This window comes from Gouania willdenowi, chromosome 5 (assembly GCF_900634775.1).
Source record: "Gouania willdenowi chromosome 5, fGouWil2.1, whole genome shotgun sequence".
Taxonomy (NCBI): Eukaryota; Metazoa; Chordata; class Actinopteri; order Blenniiformes; family Gobiesocidae; genus Gouania; species Gouania willdenowi.
This window is the reverse complement of record NC_041048.1, coordinates 33,557,197-33,569,400: the sequence shown is the minus strand read 5'-3', so window position 1 is coordinate 33,569,400 and position 12,204 is coordinate 33,557,197. Positions and strand designations below refer to the sequence as shown.

The window sequence follows — 12,204 nt, the reverse complement described above, 5'->3', positions numbered from 1 at the left end:
CCATGTCAACACAGGCACGAAATCCAAGTAGAGGCTGTACTTCTCTGTCTACAATGAAGAATAGTAAAGCATGGCACTGTCCCTTTAAACTGCAGGATAATGTAACAAGGCCCTTAGTTTCAATCTTACTGCCACCATAAGCAACAAGGTTTGTGGCGTTTTCTTTAACTACAGGTTGCTTCAGCTTTAAAACTTTGCTATATGTCTTTTGAGACATCACATTGCATTTAGCACCTGTGTCAACTTTCATTTCAATGGGCTTGTTGTTGATGTGTACTGTTACAAATCCTTCATCTTTTTTATCATTTTGAGGATTTATGACATCGATGTTCTTATCGACGTCAACGCCATCCACATAAAAGGAATCTTCACTGAGTGTGGCAGGCTCCTCTATTGCTACATCATGCACTGAGTGTCTGAGAGTCCTTTTACTGAAACTGGGCCGGCAGCGTGGTGTGGACTTACAGCATTTTTTGAAATGGTTAAACTTTTTACAGTTGTGACACTGTTGTTCAAAAGCTGGACACTTTTCCCGCTTAGCTGCATGGCTGCCCCCACAGTTATTACAGTTCGATATAGTCCTGTGCAGTGACAGCTGTTGTAGCTTAGGCTGCTGCTTTCTGTGTGAAAATGGCTTTATGCTGTCAACACTGGTAGCTTTTATACCGAGTGTCTTGCTGCTTTCCTCTGTCATTTCGTGAATACGACAGATGGAAATAGCTTTATTTAAGCTCAAGTCACCGTCTCTCAAAAGTGTCTTCCTCAGAGAATCATTGGTGATGCCACAGACTATTCGGTCACAGATTAGCTCATCAGCTAAATCTCCAAAATGGCAGCTCTTGGCTTTAATTCTCAGATCACTGAAAAACGACTCGATGCTCTCACCTTGTCTTTGATTTCTGGAATGAAACTTGTGTCTCTCCATTGTTTTGTTGCTTTGAGGGTTGCAGATTTCACGAAATTTCCGTTTCAGGCACTCTGGGTCCTCTCTGGACTCAGCAGGGGTGATAATAGCTCCATCTCCGCCCACAGCACGCACCTCAGCCGCGTAGACGAACGAGCGCTCCCGCTCTATGGCCTCCGGTCCCGCAACATTGAGGAGGATATAGGCCTTAGTACTTGCAGGCTTGTCGAAGTGTGCTGCTGCGACAAAAATGTCATACTCCCTCTCGAATATCCGCCAGTTCTCAGCGACATTCCCGTCAAAAACTACCGGGTCTGGTCTGCGAAATCCCTCCGCCATTTCAGAGACGCAACGTGGCTCTGGTTAGCTTCACAGTTAGCAAAGTCCAGTGGAATGCTAAGGAGGTACTCACAGGAGGAGAGTCCGTTCAGATTCTGACACCATGTAAACAGTTTGTTTGTCTTGCTGGGAGCACCTGATGAGCATGAGTCTAAAGGATGAGACGTGATGATGGTCTCACCGGAATACTTTTATTATGCACCTCCGTGCACACAGCGTAGCATCACATGCAGTCTGTCAACACGCAGTGAACCGAATGCCCCCTCTACAGGCACAACATATAACATGCACTTCCTCAGTATGGTGGCTCTGTTTGGACAAACATAATCATTTAGCAAATGATCTACAAAAGGGATGCTTCTTTTCTTTTCTCAGCTCTCACTGTGTAATGGCTAAAGTTTGCATTGTATAGTCACTTGAATAGATCCCACTTGTGTCTCTTTTACACAAACACACTGTCCTCGCACCAACACTTGATTATTTAGTTGGCGTGAAAGTGGCATTGTATTTGCCTACATCGTGTTGGAAGAATGAAAGGTCAAAAAGAGCAAACTATTTACCATCTTCGCTGCGGAGGTGCAACATGGAAAAATCACAACTTGATCTGAAATGCACAAGGACACTTGAACAATGCTTGTCACTGTTTTCCACAGGATGTACATCACATTATCACAACAAAACAAGCATGTACTGTATCTCGCAAATGTGCTGTTTGACTTTAATAAAACAACACTTACCAAACCAAAGGGCTACACATTAATATATTGGACATATTCGAGCAATAAGTATGAAAAAACAACCTCTTCTCTGTCCAATAGTTACTTCTTGACATTTCTAATAACAATCATTAAAAAAATACTGGCATGTACATGTTATTTAAAGGTTAAATAAAATTCAGCAATGAGTTCAAATAAATATAGTGTTGAGTTAGCAGATAAGAGCTCAGTAATTAAGAGTAGGCATTGCTCTAGTGAAAAAACATTTGAAAAATAAACCTGGAATAGTTTGCTTCTTTCTCTGTTGCCCTAAAGATATTTTACATTATTCAATCCTAAATACCATTTTTCTGATTCCAACTTTTCTTTTGCATGTTAATGTTTAATAAAAAGCCCTTGGCTATCTATGGGCACAATTATTAGATATCCGCAGAGAGAAATTGAAAAATTAATCATACGCTTAATTTTGTACTTCTGTGATCTGTTGGAAGTGACTGTGAGAGCCGAGGCCTCCTATTGGCCACAGGCTTCTTCTAAATACAATCGATCTGCTGACAGAGATGGGTTGCTTGGGCTTAGAAGACGACTGCATCGCTACAGCAATAAACTGATTATTTATGTGCAGCCAATTTATCCTGAAGCCTCCCAACAATGATAAGCATTCTATAAGTGACAATTATTACACAAGTATTCCTTTCGTGGCCCTTTTAAAAGAAGGTGTGTGTTAAAAATAGAGGAAATTAAGGCACTATTTCCACCAACATTCTACTGCTTACACTCACTTCGACAATAGAGCGAGTTGATGCAAAGTGGGAGTTGATCCAAAGTGTTCAGTTTTGGCACAGGAGGCAAATGAATGACTCAGCTGCATCTTAAGACTACGGTCAAAGGCTTATACTGTCAACAACTGCCTTGTAGACTAATATGGTTTGCCCTGCTAAGTACAAAAACATATACAAGACAGCATCATGAATATTCCTTTGAAATCAGTTCAATGTCTCTTTACTACACATACATCTAAAGCAGGGGTCACCAACCTTTCTCAAACTGTGAGCTACTTCATAGGTACTGTAGTAGTGTAGGTAGTTCCAAGGGCTACCAGTTTAAAAAGTACCTCTTAAATACTACATTTTCACAGTTTTACTTTAAATAGAGGGTAAGATAATAAAAAACAAGGCCAGCGTTAACTTATAAAGGTCAGAAATGGGTTTTGCAGTAGCGGCTCTTGGAATCACATTTGTCATGGACGCACTGGCCTCGGGCTGTGGGATAACACTCATACTGGGCTCAACCATAGACACGTTGTTCCCAAATACCTGTTTTATGTAACTTCCACTCACTTCCTCCTCTGCTCACAGCCACCATCATTATTCCTAAGCCGCACACTGGTCACCAGACTGGCTTGATAACACAACAATAAGCACAATATACACAACCACAATTTCACATCACATCACTTGAAACTTATTGACTATTCCCCACCCATTCGTTTTCCTATCTTGTATCCCTCCTCCCTGTTAACTCCCCCCCCCACCCCCCTCACCCTGGTGTAACACTGCCCTCTCTCTTTTACATCCTCCCTTTAATAAAGTATTTACCCTTCCCTAGGGAGGGCTGGTGATGGTCACAATTATGCAATGAAATAAATTCATTTATTTAATTGCAATAATAAAATATGCATTGCTGTTAAAAGATTGCACTTCTTGTAGTGTTAACCTTCAACAGCATGTGCAAACAAGGTAAAAAAAAAAAAAAAAAAAAAAATGAAATGTTTAAGTCTCAATATGCAACACTTTGTTTTTTCAAATGTTTTCAACTGCTTCATTTTCTACATTTCATAGAAAATCACCATGTTCCTAATTTACTAGCTCCTAACAAACAACTTTTAACTAATTTTAAAGCATGTAAATTTTGTAAAATCCACCTTGTGTTTTTTTTTTTAAATATATCTTATATATATATATCTCATATTACATATAACAACACTTCAAAACATTTGTCACAATGTTTCAGTGAAAATAAACATTTAAAGATGGTTAATTTAATACTAGAACTGTATCACATGCAGCAGTATTTTTAAGTAAGTACTAACTAGTGACTAGAGCTCATAAGGGCACCTCACATGGTCCATGCGGGCTACCTGGTGCCCACGGGCACCTTGTTGGTGACCCCTATCTAAAGTTAATCAACAACATGAGTCTATAACGCTAAAATAGCACTTTTTTATTCCTTGTTTTAGACCTTGAAAGCAGTGCTTGCTATACATAATGATATGGTAAAAGAAAAAAAAAAAGAAAGCATAATCATAAATTATTCATAATCCATAGAATCATCATGTACCATTCTGCCACATTTATATCAGGGTTTCTTTCATTCTTACCTGTTTTGTAAATGTAATTTTATCATAATTGTATTGGGATAAATGAACTGACACCAACAGGCAGAAGTTACTCCAGCTGTTCAATACCAGCTGGCATTACTTCCTCATTATACATGCAACTTCCTGTGTGATAATCAGTGTTGGGAACGTTACTTTAAAAAAGTAATTAGTTATAGTTACTCACTACTTGTTCCAAAAAGTAACTGAGTTAGTAACTGAATTATAATAAAAGTAACTCATTACCAAGGAAAGCAACTATTTGCGTTACTGTTAAAAAAAAAAAAAAGTTGCTATATGTCAAAGAATTCAGATTTTTTAGATGCGTGTGTTGTGAGGTGCTTCATTAAATTTGAGTTGCTTACAACAGATGTGGACAAAGTTTTCTCTCCTGGATATAATGAACACTTCACATACACGTTCTTGCCTTTGACCACAATTAATTTAAAGTAGTGTTTGTATCGTGACTTTAAAAATGTCAACTTTTCATCAGACTGCTCCACGCTCGCCATCTCTGCTGCTTCATTCAATCTGCGGTGTGTGTGTGTGTGTGTGTGTGTCGCATGTGTGTGTGTGTTGTATGTGTGTGTCGCGTGTGTGTCGCGTGTGCTGGCACGTCGCCTTAGCCAATCATAATCGCTCACCTTGTTTTTAACCCACCTCCTCTCTACACTGAGTAAGAAGCCAGGGGATGCTTTCGGATAGCAGTTTATTCAATCAATGCATGTAACGCACCGCATTTAACGTTCAGTAACGTTAACGGCGTTGTAACGGCGTAAAAAGTAATTAGTTAGATTACCCCGTTACTGAAAAACAAACGCCGTTACCTAATGCAGTTATTTTAAACACTGTTATTCCAAACACTGTTGATAATAGATAAAATATAAAGACAATAAATACAGAAAATTGACTTGGTTGGATCAAGAAACAGCTCACTCTACACAGACATCTTCCATACACACAGACAAAAAAAAAAACTATTTAACAAACATTACTATTGATTGACCACTGGCTAAATGCTCTAATCATTCATGTAAACATTTAGGGCCTGTACTATGAATCTGGATAAATATATCCACTATATTTCTCCATTAACAGGTTTCACCTAACCAAATATTCTCACTCAGAGAGCCTCCGTACTACGAAGCAGGCTATCAACACAATAACTTAAGCGAGGTGATTGCAGATAGGCTAAGTGCGTGCTCCAGCATCAGGGGTGGAGACTGCAGTGTCAGACCAATCATAAACACGGAGAAACTGTGTAGAGCAATTTACGTCACAATTAAGGAATAATTCTTTAAAAATATGAATAATTAAAATCCATAATTTAGACCAAAAACAACACTGTTGCTGCAGAAGAATCAGGAAGAAAGGAATGTAGGCGAGAAGATGTTGACACCGTTAAGATTATACAATATTAATCCATTGGATGATAAATGGACAGCACTTTGATCAGTTTCACTTTATCAAGACAGACGTGTTTCTATTCAGGTAGTTTCACTGTAGTATGATCCTCCTGTCAGCATCACTATAGCGCAAGTATGAATGAATGAATGAATGAATGAATGAATGAATGAATGAATGAATGAGTTGATCTGTTCGGGAGCCTGACACAGCCTTCATCAGCTGACTGTCGATCAGATCAATACATCAGATGTACAGTAAATCTATATCTTTCCTAGAGGATGTCATTGGTAAATAAAAGCATTGCATTTATCCATTAATTTTCTTTCTTTCCTCAACGCACCTCGAAAACAAGGCTACCATAGTGCGCCATCGGCCTCTCCGCCCACCACCAACACTCACTCACACACTACATTCATATTAAACAATGTGGGTGAAGTGTCTTGCCCAAGGACACAATGACAGATACCACTGTGGCACCTGGAGTTCTCAGTGGTCTCCCATCCAACTACTAACCAGGCCCAAGCCTGCTTAACTTCTGAGATCTAACGAGATCGGGCAATGACAGGCTGGTATGTCAAAATGACAGGAGTCATTTTGTGAATTTTCTATTTGTTTTTGTTGTTATTTTATGTTTTTTGTATATTTGTAGTGGTCAGGTGTGCTTTTAGTGACATTTTGCGTATTTATGTTTTCCTTTGGTGCAATTTTCTACAATTTTGAGGTCACTTTGGGGGCCTTTGACAAACTGGACATTAGCAGTAAAATCAAAATAATGTTGGCTCACTAACACTGTGATATAATGAAGCTGGTGACTGTGTTTAGTTCACTTTGTGTGCGTTTACTCAGAGTTTAGTTCTCTTATTAAGTTACACATTTATGAATTCTGACACGAGTACCTGAGATGTTTTCAGTGACGGTGAAATCAAGGGCTCATGATGGATTCTGTGCTCTCTCTCTCTCTCACACACACACACACACACACACACACACACACACACACACACACACACACACACACACACACACACACACACACACACACACACACACACACACACACACACACACACACACACACACACACACACAGAGAGAATACCCTTCTTAAACAACTCTTTCCTCAACATCAGCCCAGAAGCAGCACTGCTTGCTTTTTGTCCACTCACTGTCTCCTAAGGCATGTCATCCAGCTCTAATCAAGCATAAAATGGCCATAAATATTTCTTTCTGCTAGATTTCACATTCACATTTCACGCGGGGACATGATATTTTCCCCTACCTCCAGGGAAGACCTAATGCAAAAAACAGTTACTTATATTCAAGGCTCATGTTCCTTTCAGTCAAATGCAGAAAATATTTAATGTTTGGGGGGGAAAACAAGAAAGAAAGTGGGGGAGAAGTGATGGGGAAAGACATAAAGGACTGTCTTATTTTCTGTGCCATTTACTGGCTAGTACGTTCACAGCCATCCCATTACATCATGTCAAAGGATGTAAACAAGCAAATAACAACAGTGAATCAGAGAACGCAGCAAGGAAGCGGCGGATGCTGTCCTGGAGGTCTCTTTGTCCTCAACTGTGGAGGGGAAAAAAAATATTGGTTGTTTTTTTTGTCCATTTAAATAATACAGGCAATTTTTTTTTTCCCCCATGCAAAGGCTTGTATGAGGAGATATAGGAACCATTGTCTGCAGCCTGGGCTAAGTATTTATGGCACATGTCATTCACAGGACGCCAAGATGCCATCACTGTTATTTATGACCATGCATCCCATCAAGGCACATCATTCTCTAAATGGTATACAGCTATTCACCAGTGAATGCCGTCCTGTGCCATTTTTCTCTCAAATAGAGGCTATATCAGCACTGAGCGTGCAGAGGGGCTGTTATTAATCACTGATACATGCTTTGATGGGTGAATACATGTCAAACCATCAAATTTACACAGAGGGACCTGTGATGGCACGCCTGTCCGTGCATATTGACATCAATAAGAGCTCATTTAATCATCAGACCAGGCACTTTATCATATTCCACATGGTGTGCCAAAAACAGCTGCTAACATGTTTTTAATGCATCACAACACATGAAATATATAGGCCCACTGCTATATGTTCTTATTTTGGTTTTACACAAAGTTGAATGATGATATTTATAAATATTGCTACACAAGCAAGAACTAAATGGAGGCAGCTATCTCACATAGCACAATGTCTTTTAGTTAGTTTAGAAACAATAACACATCAGAGTCAGGACTGTGTGTGTTACATTCATGGATCTTTTCCAGGACTGTAGGCAGAATATTGGAGCTGGACAGCTTGGCCAAAACAGGAAGTTGCCAGGACAGGTCCAACGTGGACAGGTTGTCGTAATCAATCCAGATAATATATTATGTAAATAAAGCGAGTGGCATGTGCAAATGGTGCTGCCAGCACTGATAACTATTATAAGTATCCTGAACTTTAAAGAATAACTAAACCCCAAACCCACATTTTTCAGCTGAATACATACAGTATTTGGGTATTAAGTAGTGCTGTTTATTGATTCTTGTTCAACTTTTAATATTTTACAAAAAACATTTTGTGTATTTAGTTGTAAAATGTCAGTGACTGCCCTCTCAGGGTTGAACGCGGGCTATTACAATTTAATTTTGCTATTGGCTGAGACAGATTATCGTGACCATCATGCTTCACCAACTTACACTGTTGGCCCCACTCCTCCTATAAAAGCTGAGAGGAGGGAGGAAGGTTTGCTCCAATCACAACCCTCAATGAGCATTCATTCATTGTCTGTAATGATTGCAATCACAGACCATTACGTGCCCCCAGTACAAGACCAAGTCTCATTTGTAGTGGTAGAATTTCAGACTGGCAGACGTTGGACGTTAACCTAAGCCCAAAACCATGCATGCTGATACTGTATCATGTTTTTCTGCAGTCTGTCCCTTCTCCTCACCCTTCTCTCTCTTCTCTGTTCCAGGTGTCGTGAAGCTGGAGTTAACAGTTCCTGATCTGTGGTTCACAGCTCAACTAGTCTAGGACACTCATGTTCTATCTCTCTATCCTGTTCTGATCACCCTTCTGTTCACTAACTCCAACCAGTCGAAGCAGATGGCTGCCACCTCTGAACCTTGTTCTGTTGGAGATTTCTTCCTGTTAAAAGGGAATTTTTTCTTCCCACTGTCGCTAAATGCTTGTTCATGTGGATTTTGTTGGGTTCTCTCTTTCTTACCATGAACTTTATATTTTGTTAAGCGCATTGAGATGACTTTGTTGTAATTTCCGTTATTTAAATAAAGTTGAATTGAATTGACAGCCCAAATACGAAAGTCCATCCTCTGTGCATTTCTACGGTGATGTTTTTGACTCTGTGCTTCTATAAAGAGCAGATTCTGGTTTAATCGGAGGGTTCGTCAAGCTGTGTGTGTGTACAGACACACCGTGTGCATCCCCGTCTGTCTCTGCATGTGCGAGAACATGCATTTACTTGTCGCTGCTGTGTGTGTCTTTATGTGTGTGTGTGTGTGTGTGTGTGTGTGTGAGTGAGAGTAGAGCAGGGTCTGTTTGTGAGTAATATAGCGTCTGTGGGGCTGTGTGTGCTTATGCTTGTGGGCTGTGTATTGTGTGTAATAGTTGAGAAGACAGCGCTCTGCCACTGCCAGCACTGATCCGCTGCCTTAGGGGGCGTGTCTTACTGCGTCAGGAGCCCCGCCCATAATCAAGGCATTTTTTGAATTTCCCCCTTAGTGGCAGGTCAGCAGAAAGCAGAGGTTTAGATACTCTTTAAGCCCAATAACTGTGGTTTCCCGCAACTTCTATGGTTGATGCCTAGTATAGCGGATTCTAATATTAAAAATAAATAAAAAATTAACAATGTGCTTTTGTGAGAAAAAAGCTCAACTAATGTTGAGAAATGTTCAGTTTTTTTTTTTTTTTTTTTTTTTTTTTTACATCTTAGTGGCACAATGGTTAGAATTACTGTCTCACTTAGCAGAGATAGTTGATTCAATACTTGCTGGCCACTGTCTAGAGTTAGGACGTTCTAAACATGCATGTGTATTCTCCCACAGTCCAAAAACACATTATTTTAATTAATTACAGTTTTTAATTTTGTTCTAAGTGCAGTAGTAATCGTAGCATGACACACTGACTGTGCTTTGCTATAGGAGAACTAGCGTTGTCTAGTAATGTAATACTAATACTGCAGCACATACCTATTCAAAAGTTACAAAATGACACTTTGCGTCTTAAAATGTACTTTCCGAGAGTGAAATCAGAGCCAGATGATCACACAGCAAACAGCCTGAATGAACTGTTTTGTTGACTTACTCGTTTTTTGTTTAAAAACATTTTATACACACAAAATTGTGCCATAGTTTATAAACATATGAGTACAACTGAATCTGAACAACTCGATCCCATGGCGAAACATGACACTGTCACAAAAATGATGTTTCAAATTCGTGAGTGCCAACATGATTTATCTGATTTCTCTGTTCTTCTTATACTGAGAAACAAGATTTGTACACTTGTGTGTTTTAACTTGAAGTTACGTCATCTTATTCGAACATTTAATTCAGGTTTGGTTAAGGTGTTAAATCCCAGCATCCAATGTCAACGTTTTTAAATCAAAGTTAAAGGCACTTTTTTTCTGAACTGCATATGATTAAGAGGGAGATTTTTGGTAAGGTTGTTGATGTAATGTGTTTATTGATTATTTTAACTGATTTTACTGATGATTTTAAATGTTCTTATTGATTTTAAACAGTTGAATGTTTTATCACGTAAATCACATTGCGTTGCCTTGTGTATGAAATACGCTATACAAATAAATTTGCCTTGCCTTGCCTAACATACATCAGTTTACAATTCGTTCCCAGCAGGTCCACACTGATTTGTGCTGCGCAGCACGAACAAAAGAATTGTCATGCAGCACAAAAACATTTTGTGCCAAAATGCACGAAAAATATTTGTTGCCTGCATCACAACAAAAAATAAATATATACACAGTCATTTTGTTACAGTTTCACAAACTCTGTGAGACGACGCTGATCTAATTGCTCGTCACAGATCCGCCAACTTACACTGTGGTTCCAGTTTTAAACCACCTATTTGTATCTTCTGAACCCAACCTGAATAGGTCTGGAACTTCTTAATGGGTCTGAACCCATTGGTCGGTTTGAAATTGGGTTCAATAACTTGTACTGAACCCTGTTGGACTGAGACCACCCTAAAGATGATTCACACCGTATTGATCTTATTGGAGCAGAAAAATCTTGAAAAGATGTATTGATATCTTGTATGGCTCCACATAAAATAACATGTTGCTCATCACATCACAAACATGATCCTTAGGTTTGGAATCCAAAGCAGACCTTTCATTCTAATAATAATGATAAAGTGCGTTAGTGTAAGAATTGTATTGATGGAATTAATAGGTATTAAAGGGATCCTCCACTGTTTTTACAAATGTGGCCTAAAATCTTTGGAATGTCCTTATTAGAAGATCTATACCAAACAAAACTCTATTAAGTTTATTAACTTTTAAAAATGGGACTACTTTACCATTTTAAAAACTGTATTTCGCCATCTTGACGTCGCACACGCCCATTGCTTGTAAACATCCCATTGTTTCCTAATGGAGTGAAACATTAACCTTGCTTTTTAAATCATTAAGCAGCTTTTTTTTGGTCAAAATTCCAATTTGTGCTGCTTTTGGTTGCTCTGAACGGGAGAGTGTTGCTCTGTAAACTTCATTGTTTGATAGATGCAGGTAAGGAGCTAAAGGAAAGCATGTGGCCCCAGTGGCCACGGGTTGCAGATCTTTCAGAACGAACAAGGTCATTGTTATTGTGCTACCTACTGCCCCCTGCTGGCCAGGATGGTTATTTTTATGAGCCTCAGCCAACGTGTGACTGTAGCTTTAAAGGAGATATGACAAGTGTAAATAATACACTGCTCCTGCCAATATTGTCAGTCCCATTGAGTGCACTGTACAGAAAAACAAATATTTAGATACATTATAATGTCAATGGGTTCTTCAGCTGTGTGTTTTTTCCACATTTAGGTAATTGACTGCATTTTTCACAAGGAGTAAAAGACATTTGTATCATGTCTTCTGAGGTTCTGGAGAGAGCCTTCTCAAAGTCTGACAAATTATCCTTCATCATGTCATCATCAGGGCTTTGGAGCTTCAACCTCACTAGAGAATCTAAGCAGAGACATCTTGGCCAGTTGCTTCATTTAATTTAGATCCAGACAGATTACAGTCTCACTGAGTTTTTTTTCCCCTCTCGGTACAATTGTTCTTCTGCTTAGTTAACATACAATTTTTTCCAGAGGATTTCAGTTTGCCATGTGCATGTTAGAGGGGAAAATTGGCTACATCCTTCAGAAGCAAGTAATAAACAAAACTCTCCACCCACTTTTCTTTTCAAGCTGCATTAACCTTGTCCCTTTCTATC

At 39.1% G+C, this 12,204-nt stretch overlaps 1 protein-coding gene and 1 pseudogene across 12 annotated transcripts in view; both read right to left on the bottom strand.

The window, feature by feature from the left end:
* foxp1b (forkhead box P1b) overlaps positions 1–12,204 on the bottom strand; it is a 288,207-nt gene that overhangs the window by 122,571 nt on the left and 153,432 nt on the right. The gene's annotated exons all lie outside the window — the stretch shown is intronic.
* On the bottom strand, positions 6,208–6,326 carry LOC114464147 (uncharacterized; annotated as a pseudogene).